The sequence below is a fragment of the Palaemon carinicauda genome, unplaced genomic scaffold, assembly GCF_036898095.1.
Source record: "Palaemon carinicauda isolate YSFRI2023 unplaced genomic scaffold, ASM3689809v2 scaffold235, whole genome shotgun sequence".
Lineage (NCBI taxonomy): Eukaryota > Metazoa > Arthropoda > Malacostraca > Decapoda > Palaemonidae > Palaemon > Palaemon carinicauda.
In genome coordinates this window covers 69,557-85,699 of record NW_027169976.1, presented here as the reverse complement: position 1 = coordinate 85,699, position 16,143 = coordinate 69,557, and the positions used below count along the sequence as shown (strand labels likewise).

The following is a 16,143-nucleotide window of genomic DNA, read 5'->3' as shown; positions in this document are numbered from 1 at the left end:
AAAATTGAAATAAGTCAATCATGTAACACCCTAATAATTATATTGAAACTGTGTACGATAATTTTGGTTGAAAAAACGACAATTTTAAGGCTCATGTACGATAATTCAGTCGAAATAATCTGGCTGCAACAGGGTTGCCAGTTTGGCCTTTTTTCCGGCCCAAAAAAAAACTCAAATTTGACCTTTTGTATTTAAATAGGTTGGCCTTTAGTAATATGAAAAAAGCCGGCCCTTAAATACTATATTTTTGACCTTTTTCTATTAATGGGTTGACCTTTTAAAGCCTCTGTTGATTAGAAATTGACCTTTTCTCATTTAGAAAACCTGGCAACTCTGATTGTCGCATAGGTATTCGATTCGCCCCTTCTAAGTTCTAAGTTTAAAGGTTCCTTCGGTCCTTCCTTAGTGTCCCTGGCTTCATCCAGAGCAGGTTTCCCTATTCATAATACCAGGATCCCAGTCCCAGATGCAAACTTAAACCCTCCTGACGTGATCTAAAGGACGTCCAGACCTCTACTGGAAGGATATCTTCGATTCGTCCCCTCTAAGTTTGAAGGTTCCTTCGGTCCTTCCTTAGGGGCCCTGCCTTCCTCCAGTACAGGTTTCCCTATTCTTAATACCAGGATCCCAGTCCCAGTTGCAAACTTAAACCCTCCTGACGTGATCTAAAGGACGCCCACACCTCTACTGGAAGGATATCTACGGCAGTCTGGAAAAATGTCAATCATAAACACAGGACAATTTCGTAGGATATCTATGGGACAGTACCGTCAAATAAAGGACGTCTTGGTGTCCCTGTCTTCATACCAGGATCCCAGTCCCAGTTGCAAAATTAAACCCTCCTGACGTGATCTAAAGGACGCCCACACATCTACTGGAAGGATATCTACGGCAGTCGGGAAAAATGTCAATAATCATAAACGCAGGACAATTTCGTAGGATATCTATGGGACAGTACCGTCAAATAAAGGACGTCTTGGTGTCCCTGTCTTCATACCAGGATCCCAGTCCCAGTTGCAAAATTAAACCCTCCTGACGTGATCTAAAGGACGCCCACACATCTACTGGAAGGATATCTACGGCAGTCGGGAAAAATGTCAACAATCATAAACGCAGGACAATTTCGTAGGATATCTATGGGACAGTACCGTCAACTAAAGGACGTCTGGAGTCTCTGGACTCGGGTTTCACCTGGCCTGGTCATCCTGGGACCTGGTGTACCTCGGGCTAAGGAAGTGAGGGGAATTAAGAATCCAATTATCCAAATCAATAGTCCATGACTTAAGTCTGAGTCGTTGTGCAAGTTTTCGTAGTCCAGAAAATGGTAATTTCTATTACTCTGTTTTAAGTTTTAATTTATCCATTTATTTTTAATTTTGTCCACACATGATTATTGTATGTTAATTACTCAGAGTGAAAACTTAGGGTGTATGTATGATAGCGGCCACCGTTATGTATTATGTCTAACTTAGAATACGGCTGTGTAAAGGGGGCTGCCGGGGGGGGGGGGGGGGGGCTGTTAGCCTCCCCCTTAGGTAAGTAGGTAAGGACACGGCTTGTAGGTTAGGTTAGGGAGGAAAGTTTTGGTTAATGGATGTCCATTTTTAATGAACGTGTTAGGAACTGGCCGCTGATAAAGGCGCCATATTTTTTTATTATTGTAATAACTACTTTACAGGTTTTTAGAACAAACTGGACAATTTGTAATCTATAGGCCTACATAATTACGATAAGAGTTGAAAATAAGTATTTGTTGATTATGGGTATTGATTTACAAACCTCAATCACAATGGGTAAAATTATAGATATGAACGGAACAACATTTTGAACAGTAAAAAGTGGAGCCCTCGTATATCAGCGGCCATTTCCTCACGCGATTAAAAATGGACATCAACTAACCTAAACTTTCCTCCCCCCCCCTAACTGAACCTATAAGCGGTGTCCTTACCTATTTACCTAACGGAAGGCTAACGCCCCGCTATGACCCCCCTTACATTACCATATTCTATGACATAATAATACATACAGGTGGCCGCTCTCATACATACACCCCAAAATGGTTTTTCTTGTAGTAAATATTGTGTTTTCACTGAATTAGACCTTCATTTCAGTAGCAAATAAACCGTTAACCCGTTAGACCATCTAAAAACGGGATTTTTTTTTTTTTTTTTTTTTTATAGAAATCTAATGGTTTTTTCTCCGTCATGTGCTCACTTCGCTCGTGGGAAAAGCAAAACACCAAGCCCCCTTGTACTAGCACGCGGTATATGCTGAGCTGCGCATGCTAACCGCATTAATTATTATTTCTTAGATAATTAAGTTTTTGTTTGCAGTGAAAATGTGTTATTTTCGAAGAAAATGGATTTTTTTCTATAGGAAACATCTGTCTATTAGTAGAAAAGCTTTTTCCGTCAGTAACTAGCCTATAATAAAACCTCAGTGTTGTTTTGCCCTTTACAGTTCTGTAGTATATATGCCTATTTACTTCATAGTTTATTTCAGTTTTCCATATACATTAAGGTGTATTTTTGTATTACTATAAGCCTAAAGGAGAAAATAAGACTTGAGTTTTGAACAATGTTGGTGACGATAATTGCCTAAAAACAAGATTTTTTTAAAATCCTACAATACAGAAATAATTATGGAGAAAATGAGACGTGCATCGTTTATAGTATGGCGTTTTGATGACGGTAATGGTTTTTGAATTATGATAGTTGACCCACCGAGTAGCTCTTAAAAGCTCGTCAACAATTTAGTATCAATTACTCAAATCAAGACAGGTATAGAGATTATTTTAAGGTTTTTAGAACGCTTATTGTAGTAAACTATATTTTTTCAAATTATGACAGTCTACCCACCTACTCTTAAAAACTGCTGTACCAAGTTGCAGCAAATCAGATCAACCTCTATTTCTGTTGGAAGGATATAATTTTTATTTTCTTTTTGTAACAAGTATAGATTTATTGTTACTCCCTTCCCAAACTTTTTTTCTAAAATTTCTGTAGACTCCACCCAGTTATTTTTGCATGAAAAACCATTCTTTCAAATTTTTCTTTTTCTTTTGTTGTGTTCTGATGTTATCTTCTGCTAAATTATTGTTTATTGATTACCAGCATCTTCATAACTCAACAATAATGGGGATCCCAAGGTGGTCATTGTCTTTTGGGTGGGATAAAACAAGAAGGGCCTATTTACAAAAGATATTAACAGCAGAATCCAACAAAAAAAACAAGAAAAGTAACAGAAAAAAAATTGTTTGTTCCAGCACAACATGCAAACCTTCTGCTTAAACTTTACTTAGGAGTACTTATTTCAGTGAAGTTGAAACTAACCGATAAAGCTTTTATGCAAAGTTTGACTATCCTCTGCTAGTTGGGGAGGTGTTAAACGGCTAGAAGACCCTGCTTACACCAGCACTAGCGACTAACTGCCACTTTTTATTTCGGCCCGGTAGAATTAAGACAGCTTTTTAACTGGGGTACGATTAAGAGCAACTGGCCTAAAGCTTAATAAAAGTCCTTTTTCTTTCAGAGCTGGTCTTCCTTGGAATTCATGGGTTCCCTGTCCAAGGCAAGCTAGCAAGAGGTCTTTGGCCTCAGCTTCTGTTTGCCTCGACGTTCACTCTACTTCAGTGCAAGGGCGTGAGCAGTTGCTGACAAGAACTCCTCAGATAACTTGTCGGGTAACCCCTTCGGAGTGAACCAGAAAGGAGCTTCGACTTCATTTCTCAGGCAACGCTTGATGTCGACCTTCAACTTGAGCTCGGCTCGTTGACGGGAAGCAGAGAGTGCGACCCGGATGTTTGCATCTAGGGGTTGGGGAACTTTCCCTTTCAAGGAAGAGCCCCTCGTCCAGTCACTGTTGAGCAATCTTCCCGCTTGGAGAATTGCCGACAGCAGCAACAGAGGTTGGTCGCTTTTCATGTACGTGAGAGAGACTACCTTCACCTATGTGGTTTCACCCTTAGGGGGATTCCTCTGGCGGGAAATGGATTTGTCCATGCCCGCCCTTGGTTTTCGGCTTGGCGACGAAGGAGTTAGGCGACTTGCAGTTCCTACTCATTGCTGCTGCACTCTCGGGGTACAAAGCGAGTCTCGTTGCAGCCTCCCTCTTGGGTCTTTGCCGCCAATAGTGACAACTGCCACTTGCAGCTGCCTCCTCTCCCTTTGATGTGTCTCTTAGACTTTAACTCTTGGGGTTATTGCCAACATTGTGCCTTTTAGGCACAACAAAGTTCTTAAAGCTTTGTGAGGCCAGGTCCTTCGGGACCTGTGCCTCATGGGTTTTAATCTATTACGAGGGAGAAACGGCTGGTCTTCAAGGCCAGCACAGCCTTTTGCGTTCCCTTCTGAGGAAATGACAGAAGGCTACTCACCAACTCCCTTTGGGTGGGGTAGGATGAGCACGAGTACAGTACTGTACTTCACAAATAGTTTTGTAGAGAATTCATGCACAGTGTTGCACACCCATCCACTGAGCTCTAGCGAGGTGGGTAGTCAAGCTCTTCTGCCTGACAAAGGTCTGCGAGCAATCCTGGTTGCCTGCCTTACTTGCGGAGCATTTACGGGAAAACCCTGGGTCAAAAACCAGCCAGTTGGTCCTGACTTCCACCCCCGTAAGGGGTGAGTCATCCCTATAAAATAGCATAAAGTTTGTATGAGTGTCGGACAAAATGACATTTTGAAGTAATTTGTATTTTTCCTAACCTATATATACCTTGAGCTAATCATACAAATTGGCCCGCCATCACCTATCCCCAAGAAGTCCTGCCTGCAATAAAAAGTTCCCAGAATACACAGGCGTGTGTGTGTTTGTGAGCTGGGTGGCCGGCTACTCAGGCTACCCCTCCTACCCCCTCTCCCGCTAACTAGTGCTAGGGTAGTCCCACCTCGCTAAAAGTCTTATGTCTGGTTTCATCTTCGCTGGAATGATAATCCATATTAAATAGCATCAGGTTTGAGTATGTTAGAAAAAATACAAATTATTTTTAAATTTTCAATATTAATCTTACCCGATGATCATGTAGCTGTCAACTCCGTTGCCCGACAGAAATCTACGGTCGGGATACGCCAGCGATCGCTATACAGGTGGGGGTGTACTCACCAGCGCCATCTGTGGTCAGGTACTCAAGTACTTCTTGTCAACAAGACCTCAATTTTTCCTCTGTCGTGCCGCCGGCAAGACCTACATGGATACGCTGTTGATTTTGGAGTCTTTTGTTCACGATTTGGTGAAGTATTTGCTCTGAAATTTAGCCTTCGCTGTACAGGAAGCTTTATCCTTAGCTTAGCAAGCTTTTGGAATTAATTTGATTAATTGGTTAACGATCTTTGCTTTACTTTGGAATTCCCCCTTGACTACTTCTGAAATTCAAGATGTCTGACCATTCCCAAGTTCCTAAATACAGGCGATGTAGTGTTAGGACCTGTAATAGGCGTCTTCCGAAGGCCTCTGTTGATCCTCACACCGTATGTTCCAATTGTAGGGGAAAATCCTGTCAATTGGAAGATCGATGTGGGGAATGTGCTGGGCTTTCGGAATTCGATTTTAATGAATTCCTCAGATATACACGTAGGTTAGAGAAGGAGAGAGATAGGAGGAGTTCTTCTCGCTCTGTGGATATTTCCTCTCCCCATGCCCCTCAACCTTTTCCTTCCCCTGTGGTGGTGACCCCCGAACCTGCTACGAGTGCTCAGCCTGTAATGGCTGATATGTTGCGTGCCATTCAGGCTCTTGGTGATAAGGTGGAGTCGTTGGTTAGTGACCGCAATCAGCTCTTGGCAGATGTCAGAGAGCTGAAAGCTAAGAGTGCAGTGGGAAGTGTTAGTGCTAGTGCTGTGCATAGTGTCAGTGTCAGTGTTGCGCATGAGGATACATCTGTGCGTGCCAGTCGTCCTCCCAGTCCGGGACCTCTTGCAAGCTCCCAAGCCGAGGGGAGAAGCAATGTCGAAGGACCAAAGGGTTCGGCAGGCCTTGATCGGCGCACGGATGTATCCTCAGTGGTTGCGGACATATCTGCTAAGGATCGTCCCTTCCACTCCCAGACGAATGAGCCCTTACTTTCCTCGTCTGTAGAAGAGGTTTCCAGGAGGAAACGGTGGACCCAGGTCTCACGACCGCTCAAACGTAAGGTCCCTTCCGAGCTAGTCCAACGGCCCAGGTGTAGCCACTGGGTCAGTTCGGACTCGCCGCAGTCATCTGATGACTGCACACCTCCCAAGAGAGGTAGAGTGGTCCCTCAACAGGCCTCTGCTCCAACCACAGTAGACCCTAAGTGGTCCATGCTGCAGACTATGCAGTCTCAGCTTGTGGCTTTTATGCAGGAGTATCATGCGGAGAAGGTTAACACCCCTCCTCCTGTGAGAGCTCCTCCACCGATGCGCAGTCCTCACTGCCAGACGCATGTTCTTGCTGCACCTTCTGCTTACATGCGTGAGCTGCCGCATCGGGAGTTGCCGGGTTCCAGCACTATGCGGCATTCTCCTCAACCCATGCAGCATGCTCTGCAGACCTTACAGCATGCTCCGCATACCATGCAGCATGAGCCGCATACCATGCAGCATGAGCCGCATACCATGCAGCATGAGCCGCATACCATGCAGCATGAGCCGCATCCCATGCAGCATGAGCCGCATCCCATGCAGCATGAGCCGCATCCCATGCAGCATGAGCCGCATACCATGCAGCATGAGCCGCATCCCATGCGGCATGAGCCGCATCCCATGCGGCATGAGCCGCATCCCATGCGGCATGAGCCGCATCCCATGCAGCATGAGCCGCATGCCTTACTGCATGCTCTGCATACCACACCGCATGCTCCTCAGCCCGCCGCAGACCCTCCCACACACCGGCCCTCTGCTTTTGTTGTTGCCAGCTCACAGTCTGTCCAGCAGAGGCATGATGATGGATCCGCAGGTACGCATGCACCCGCTCTGCAGGATTCAGCCGTTCAGCTTGCTGCTCTGCCTTTGCCTCTTACAACTCAACTGTCGGGTGAGGAGGTTTCGGAGGATGAAGCTGCTCATCTGGATGATCCTCACTCTGATGTTGAAGGACACAAGTCTTCGCCACCCTCCTTAGACTTTCGCAAAGTCCTTGCTTTGTTCAGAGAGTTGTACCCTGAACACTTTGTGTCTGCAACCCCTCGTTCTCCTCTCTCCGAGTTTGCTCTGGGCATGCAGTCTACTGCGCCTGCCTTCACCAAGCTTGTTCTCGCCAGATCATCAAGGAGAGCTTTGAAGGTTATGGGGGATTGGTTGCATTCCAAGAAGCAACTGGGAAGGACCTCTTTGGTGTTTCCTCCTCCCAAGCTGGCATCTAAGTCGAGCGTCTGGTATGCCACGGGAGAGGAACCTAGCTTGGGGGTTCCTGCCTCTGCCCAGGCTGACTTCTCAAGTCTGGTTGACTCTCCCCGCAGGTCGGCTATGAGACGTTCGTAGATCTGCTGGTCCTTTTCAGATCTTGATCACATGTTGAAGGGAGTCTTTCGTGCCTTCGAGATATTCAACTTCCTCGATTGGTGTTTGGGAGCCTTAAGCTCCCAAACTGACAAGGACTCGGCCATGCTGATCATGTCCAGCATGGACAAGGCAATACGGGATGGGTCTGGCGAGCTTGCGGCTTCTTATGTATCAGGGGTCCTCAAGAAAAGAGAACATCTGTGCTCCTTCTTATCTGCTGGTATCACCCCTTGCCAGAAGTCAGAGTTGCTGTTTGCTCCTCTTTCCAAGTGCCTGTTTCCGGAGGAGCTAATTAAGGGGATGGCTGCTTCTCTTATCCAGAAGGATACGCATGACCTCATGGCTTCTTCTGCACGTAAGGCTAAAACCTTACCTTCCGTGCCTAGACCCTACCGCCCCTTAGCAGTTGATACACCTGCTTCCAGGTTCATCCCGCCCTTTCGTGGCAGAACCTCCAGCAGAGGAGGAACCCGTGCAGACAGTCACCGTGGCAAGTCCAAGAAGGGTTCCAAGTCCGCAAGAGGCAAGTTTTGACTGCCTTCCTCTCCAGACAGCTGTAGGAGCCAGACTCAAGACCTTCTGGCAAGCTTGGGAGAGCAGAGGTGCAGACGCTCAGTCTGTGAAGTGGCTGAGTGAGGGATACAGAATTCCGTTCTGCCTCAATCCCCCTCTCACTACATCTCCCATCAACCTCTCTCCCAACTACAAGGAGAAGGACAAGAGGCTAGCGTTGCAACAAGAGGTGTCGCTCTTGCTTCAAAAGGAGGCAGTGGTCATAGTCCGGGACCATCAATCCCCGGGCTTTTACAACCGTCTCTTCCTGGTAGCCAAGAAGACAGGAGGTTGGAGACCGGTGCTGGACGTCAGTGCGCTCAATGCTTATGTCACCAAGCAGACGTTCACGATGGAGACGACGAAGTCGGTCCTAGCAGCGGTCAGGCAGGAGGACTGGATGGTCTCGTTAGACCTGAAAGACGCATACTTTCACGTCCCCATCCATCCAGACTCCCAACCTTTCCTGAGATTCGTCTTTGGAAAGGTTGTGTACCAGTTCCAAGCCCTGTGCTTTGGCCTAAGCACGGCACCTCTTGTGTTTACGCGACTGATGAGGAATATTGCGAAATTCCTTCACTTGGCAGACATCAGAGCCTCCCTCTATTTAGACGACTGGCTTTTAAGAGCTCCCACAAGTCGTCGCTGTCTGGAGAATCTCAGATGGACTATGGATCTGACCAAGGAACTGGGCCTCCTGGTCAATTTAGAGAAGTCCCAGCTCGTCCCATCCCAGACCATTGTTTACCTGGGTATGGAGATTCAGTCGAGCTTTTCGGGCTTTTCCGTCGGCCCCAAGGATCAACCAAGCCTTAGAGTGCATCCTGAGCATGCTGAGAAGGAACCGATGCTCTGTAAGGCAGTGGATGAGTATAACAGGGACACTTTCATTGCTGGCCCTGTTCATCGAGTTAGGGAGACTCCACCTCCGCCCCCTTCAGTATCATCTGGCTGCTCACTGGATCAAGGACATGACGCTAGAGACGGTCTCAATTCCTGTTTCCGAAGAGATGAGGTCTACTCTAACGTGGTGGAAGAACAGCCTTCTTCTCAAGGAAGGTCTTTAGTTGGCTGTTCAGACCCCCGACCACCGTCTCTTCTCGGACGCATCAGACTCGGGCTGGGGTGCGACATTGGACGGACATGAATGCTCGGGAACATGGAATCAGGAGCAAAGGACACTTCACATCAATTGCAAGGAGTTGTTGGCGGTTCATCTGGCCTTAATGAACTTCAAGTCCCTCCAGCTAAACAAGGTGGTGGAGGTGAACTCCGACAACACCACAGCCTTGGCTTACATCTCCAAGCAGGGGGGGACTCATTCGAGGAAGTTGTTCGAGATCGCAAGGGACCTCCTCATTTGGTCAAAAGATCGAAGGCTCACGCTGGTAACGAGGTTCATTCAGGGCGATATGAATGTCATGGCAGATCGCCTCAGCCGGAAGGGTCAGGTCATCCCCACAGAGTGGACCCTTCACAAGAATGTTTGCAACAGACTTTGGGCCCTGTGGGGTCAGCCAACCATAGATCTGTTCGCTACCTCGATGACCAAGAGGCTCCCATTGTATTGTTCTCCGATTCCAGACCCGGTAGCAGTTCACGTGGATGCCTTTCTGCTGGATTGGTCCCATCTCGACCTGTATGCATTCCCGCCGTTCAAGATTGTCAACAGGGTACTTCAGAAATTTGCCTCTCACAAAGGGACACGGCTGACGTTGGTTGCTCCCCTCTGGACCGCGAGAGAATGGTTCACAGAGGTACTGCAATGGCTGGTCGACGTTCCCAGGACTCTCCCTCTAAGAGTGGACCTTCTGCGTCAACCTCACGTAAAGAAGGTACACCCAAGCCTCCACGCTCTTCGTCTGACTGCCTTCAGACTATCGAAAGACTCTCAAGAGCTAGAGGCTTTTCGAAGGAGGCAGCCAGAGCGATTGCCAGAGCAAGGAGGACATCCACTCTCAGAGTCTGCCAATCTAAATGGGAAGTCTTCCGAAGCTGGTGCAAGGCCAATGCAGTTTCCTCAACCAGTACCACTGTAACCCAGATTGCTGACTTCCTGTTACATCTAAGGAACGTTAGATCCCTATCAGCTCCTACGATCAAGGGTTACAGAAGTATGTTGGCAGCGGTTTTCCGCCACAGAGGCTTGGATCTTTCCTCCAACAAAGATCTACAGGACATCCTTAGGTCTTTTGAGACCTCTAAGGTACGTCGGTTATCCACTCCAGGCTGGAATCTAGACGTGGTCCTAAGGTTCCTGATGTCATCTAGATTTGAACCGCTCCAATCAGCCTCTTTCAAGGACCTCACATTAAAAACTCTTTTCCTCGTTTGCCTAGCAACAGCTAAAAGAGTAAGTGAGATCCACGCCTTCAGCAGGAACATAGGTTTCACATCGGAAACGGCTACATGTTCCTTGCAACTCGGTTTTTTGGCTAAAAACGAGCTTCCTTCACGTCCTTGGCCTAAATCGTTCGAGATCCCTAGCCTGTCCAACTTGGTGGGTAACGAGCTGGAGAGAGTACTTTGCCCAGTCAGAGCTCTTAGGTACTATCTAAAAAGGTCTAAACCCTTACGAGGACAATCAGAAGCCTTATGGTGTGCTGTTAAGAAGCCTTCGCTACCAATGTCTAAGAACGCAGTTTCTTACTACATCAGGCTTCTGATTAGAGAAGCTCATTCTCATATGAAGGAAGAAGACCTTGCTTTGCTGAAGGTAAGGACACATGAAGAGAGAGCTGTGGCTACTTCAGTGGCCTTCAAACAGAACCGTTCTCTGCAGTGTCTTATGGATGCAACCTATTGGAGAAGTAAGTCAGTGTTCGCATCATTCTATCTCAAAGATGTCCAGTCTCTTTACGAGAACTGCTACACCCTGGGACCATTCGTAGCAGCGAGTGCAGTAGTAGGTGAGGGCTCAGCCACTACATTCCCATAATCCCATAACCTTTTTAACCTTTCTCTTGAATACTTTTATTGTTGTTTTTGGGTTGTACGGTCGGCTAAGAAGCCTTCCGCATCCTGGTTGATTTGGCGGGTGGTCAATTCTTTCTTGAGAAGCGCCTAGGTTAGAGGTTGTGATGAGGTCCTTTAGTATGGGTTGCAGCCTTTTATACTTCAGCACCTAAGAGTCGTTCAGCATCCTAAGAGGACCGCTACGCTCAGTAAGGAAGACGTACTTATTAAAGGCAGAGTAATGGTTCAAGTCGACTTCCTTACCAGGTACTTATTTATTTTATATTGTTATTTTGAATAACTTATAAAAGATGAAATACGGGATACTTAGCTTCTTTGTTAACATGTATACTGGTCTCCACCCACCACCCTGGGTGTGAATCAGCTACATGATCATCGGGTAAGATTAATATTGAAAAATGTTATTTTCATTAGTAAAATAAATTTTTGAATATACTTACCCGATGATCATGATTTAAAGGACCCGCCCTTCCTCCCCATAGAGAACCAGTGGACCGAGGAGAAAATTGAGGTCTTGTTGACAAGAAGTACTTGAGTACCTGACCACAGATGGCGCTGGTGAGTACACCCCCACCTGTATAGCGATCGCTGGCGTATCCCGACCGTAGATTTCTGTCGGGCAACGGAGTTGACAGCTACATGATCATCGGGTAAGTATATTCAAAAATTTATTTTACTAATGAAAATAACATTTTTTCATGATGAAAGGAATGAATTTGTATGAAAAGTTCTCTTTGGAAATTAATATTATTGGAAATTAAATGTTCATGTGATTATAGTTTTGTTACCAGCATACAGTAATTAGTTTGAAACATTGCTACTGGTTACATGGATCAGGAACTGTAGTTCTAAGTGGGGTTTTGGGTGGGAACTGTCTGTTTTTGTTTAGGCGTAATCAAACATTCAGCGTTATATGTACCTCAAAAGTGTGATTGTCTTCATATTCTGAGTCTTATCACCTAAATTTGATAACGTGCCAATAAATAATCAATGACCCACCTGATTATTCATTAGCTTTAACTGCATTAGAATATTGTGCCAAGGGAAAAGTTTATGATCACTAATTGATTGGTTCATTTCAGGGAATTTCCATGGGATGTGCAACAACCAGGTGCGTTGCTAATTGAAGAAAGGTAAGGTTTTTGTCAAATTACAAGCTTTTTTTTTTATTTTTTCTTAAAGTGATGACACTGTTTCATACTTCTGAATTACCATGAGTGACAGATCCACCAAGACCTCTGATTATATTGCATTATTGAGAATTCTTTTTACTGAAAACTGTGTTTTTAGAATGATTTTCCTTGCAGGGGTGTGTTGCAGATACTAAAGGTCATGGGATAGAGCACTTTGTTCTTTTGAAGCTCGACCATTTGGTTATAGGTATGTGTTCTGCTTGATTGGTTGGTTGGTTTTACTTATGGTGGCACTTGAAGTGGAAGAGCCTTCCCAAAAGCACCAGGACAGAACATTTGCTGTGTTGGCTGTCAGTTGGAATTAAAATACCCTTTGTTCCGTAACTGAAATACAAACCACGCTATTTACATGGGGTATTTACTTCAGCGTAGCTGAATGACGAGCCATAAAAGTTTTAACGAGGATTTACCACCCCGCCGCTAGTTAGCGGGGTGTAGGGAGGGGTAGCTAGCTACCCCCCCTCACACACACTGGTGAATGCTTCACTTTACTTTTGGCTCGGGAAGAGAACAGACCTGTTTGCGCTCTCCCTCGCTTTGAGTGCCATATTAATCCGTTTTTGCTTTATCTCTTTTGCAGTGTGCTTGAAGTTGGCCTCTACTGACAATGCCATTGTGGGACTTTTATGTCGGCGGTCGACACCAATCCCCACACCTTATGTCATCACTGTAGGGGCCAGCGGTGTGATAGTGATAATGTATGTATTGAATGTAGGTAGTGGTCTACCTCCCAGTGGGAGAGGTTTGCCCGGCGCCGGAAGAAAAAGGCCAAAAGGGATCTTTCTCCTTCAAAGGCTTCTCTGAAGAGAGAAAATTCCAGGACTTCTTCTTCCGTTGCCCTTTCCTCCTCCGAAGCTCCCCTCGAGCGGTCTCTTCCGAGAGGCCGGCGAGTGGTAGCGTAGACCGCTGTGCTGTTGACCGATCGCAGGGTGCGGGAGAGGTAGTTGCCTCCCATAGCGAGGCGGCTGCCCCTCCTCCCCGGAGGAGGGTTTAATGTCTAATGATTTGTTTCAGCTTTGGGCTTCCTTGGGGCTGGATGGTTCGCCCTCCAAGGAAGCCCTGTTTGACATGATAAAACTAGGTGCAGCCGTCAAACAATCGACAACTACATCAGGGATAGATCCTCTGTCTGTGGTTGACGTTGTTGTGACGGAGTCATCTCGTGGGTCAAGTCAAACCCCCGTTCCTGTTGCTGAGGTAGCTGACGGCTTAGATTCCCCCTCCGAACACCCTTCGAGGGAGGATCTAAGTCCCACGGTCTTTCCTGCCGGTGATTCTCCCCCTCGGGGGAGTTCACTTACAGAGACTCCTCTTTGGAGGCCCTTGATGGTCAGCTTGCTGATCCCACGGCCCCTCGTGGGTATATAAGGCGGAAGGCTCGTTCTCCCCTTCGCCGTAGAGGCATTTGCACCACCGTTCCTGCCACGCGTCAGGGTTCCCCTGCGCGCCCACGCCCTTCTGCGCCCCGGCGCCCTCCAGCAGTTCCTGTTACAGCGCGCCAGCGCTCACCTGCGCACACGCGCCCACCGGTGCCCCAGTGGCCACCTGCGCCCACCGGCACCCCAGCGGCCACCTGCGCCCACCGGCGCCCCAGCGGCCACCTGCGCCCACCGGCGCCCCAGTGGCCACCGGCGCCCCAGCGGCCACCTGCGCCCACCGGCGCCCCAGCGGCCACCTGCGCCCACCGGCGCCCCAGCGGCCACCTGCGCCCACCGGCGCCCCAGCGGCCACCTGCGCCCACCGGCGCCCCAGCGGCCACCGGCGCCCCAGCGGCCACCTGCATCCACCGGCGCCCCAGCGGCCACCGGCGCCCCAGCGGCCACCTGCATCCACCGGCGCCCCAGCGTCCCCGGTTCCTGCCTCGTCGCGCGCAGTCCGGGAGGCTCCTTTGCTGGCGCACAGGCGCCCGCAGGTTCCTCCGGACTTGCTGCGCCCGTCTGGAGAGACACTCGCTCACTCGCGGTTCTAGATCGAGCGCTCACCAACACACCAACGCGCTTCAACATCTCATTTTCTACAAGATGTGACCCACAGGAACATGGACACGCTCTCCATTGTCCCTGTGGTGGCTTCACAATAAATGGTTTGTAATGCCGTGAGCTCTTGATGGACAAGTAGCAGAGGATAAGCCTAGGATGATTGACAAAGATTGACAGGCTCTTTCTTTCTTTCATCTCCCCACCCCGCTCCTTATAGGGCAACAGCTCCTACGATGCTCTGCAAAGCTGACCTCCAGTGTCTGCTGGTATAATCTTTTCCCTTGTGTAACTTGGTATAGATAGATATACTTGTTGCGTCCTCATACGCCCTGGCGAGGTGAGATTGGGTAACATCTCTGGATACTTCTAAGATTCCTACGTTCCTGAGAATGCTTTCCCTAGACTAGTCATGCTGTTAGCATAACACATTCACCAAAATTGCTCAGGCCGCTAACCGCGCTTTGCATGTCTAGTTTAGCGAGGTGTCAGGGTTTCTTTTCATGACGTGCGGAGCATGTACGGGAAAACCCTGGGTCGAAGATCAGCCAGTTGGTCCAGACTTCCACCCTCCTAAGGGGTGAGTCATCCCTATTAAATAGCGTAAGGTTTGTATGAGTGTCAGGACAAATGACAAATTTAGAAGTAATTTGTATTTTTCTTAACCTGGAGCTTTTTATACAAATTGGCCCGCCATCACCTATCCCCCAAGAAGTCCTGCCTGCAATAAAAAGTTACCAGACTACACAGGTATGTGTGTGTGTGTGCTGGGTGGCCGGCTACTCCGGCTACCCCTCCTTCCCCCTCTCCCGCTAACTAGTGGTAGTGTAGTTCCACCTCGCTAAATGTCTTATGGCTAGTGTCATCTTCGCTGAAATGATAATCCATAATAAATAACTTCAGGTCTGTATACATTAGGAAAAATACATATTTCTAAATTTGTCATATGAAACGAATGAATTTGTATGAGAAGTTCTTGGAAATTAATATTATGGGAAATTAATATTATTAGAAATTAGATATTCATGTGATTATAGTATTATTATCAACATACAGTAATTAGTTTGAAACATTGCTACTGGTTACATGGATCAGGAACTGCAGTTCCAAGTGGGGAATGTATAGTAGTATGTGGCCTTCAAAAGTATAAGTCTTCATATTCTGAGTCGTATTACCTAATTTTGATAATGTGACGATAAATCATAAATGACCCACTTGATTATTCATTAGCTCTAACTGCATTTAAAAAATTGTTAAACATGCCAAGTGAAAAGCTTATGGTCACTAATTGATAGGTTCATTTCAGGGAATGTCCATGGGATATGCAACAACCAGTTGCATAGCTAATTGAAGCAAGGTAAGGTTTTTGTCAGATTACAAGCTTTTTTTTTTTTTTTCCTTAAAGTGATGACACTGTTTCATACTTCATGAATTACCATGAGTGACAGATCCACCAAGACCTCTGATAATATTGCATTAATGAGAATTCTTTTTTACTGAAAACTGTGTTTAAAAAAAAAAATTTCCTTGCAGGGATGTGTTGCAGATACTAAAGTCATGGGATAGAGCACTTTGTTCTTTTGAAGCTCGACCATTTGGTTATAGGTATGTGTTCTGCTTGATTGGTTGGTTGGTTTTACTTATGGTGGCACTTGAAGTGGAAGAGCCTTCCCAAAAGCACCAGGACAGAACATTTGCTGTGTTGGCTGTCAGTTGGAATTAAAATACCCTTTGTTCCGTAACTGAAATACAAACCACGCTATTTACATGGGGTATTTACTTCGGCGTAGCTGAATGATGAGCCATAAAATTTTTAAAGAGGATTTACTACCCCGCCGCTAGTTAGCGGGGTGTAGGGAGGGGTAGCTAGCTACCCCCCCTCACACACACCGGTGAATGCTTCACTTTACTTTTGGCTCGGGAAGAGAACAGACCTGTCTGCGCTCTCCCTCGCTTTGACTGCCATATTAATCTGTTTTTGCTTTA

The 16,143-nt window shown here is 46.9% G+C and overlaps 1 long non-coding RNA gene across 2 annotated transcripts in view; it reads left to right on the top strand.

Moving 5' to 3' along the window:
• The first annotated feature begins 381 nt into the window (after nt 1-381).
• LOC137636126 (uncharacterized) overlaps nt 382-16,143 on the top strand; it is a 50,724-nt gene continuing 34,962 nt past the window's right edge. Inside the window, exons 1-5 of one of the 2 annotated variants that reach the window (XR_011042950.1) lie at nt 382-1,324; nt 12,071-12,121; nt 12,296-12,368; nt 15,464-15,514; nt 15,691-15,762. This is a non-coding gene — a long non-coding RNA (uncharacterized lncRNA). The remainder of the gene's footprint in view (nt 1,325-12,070; nt 12,122-12,295; nt 12,369-15,463; nt 15,515-15,690; nt 15,763-16,143) is intronic. The other variant, XR_011042951.1, reaches the window with a different exon arrangement.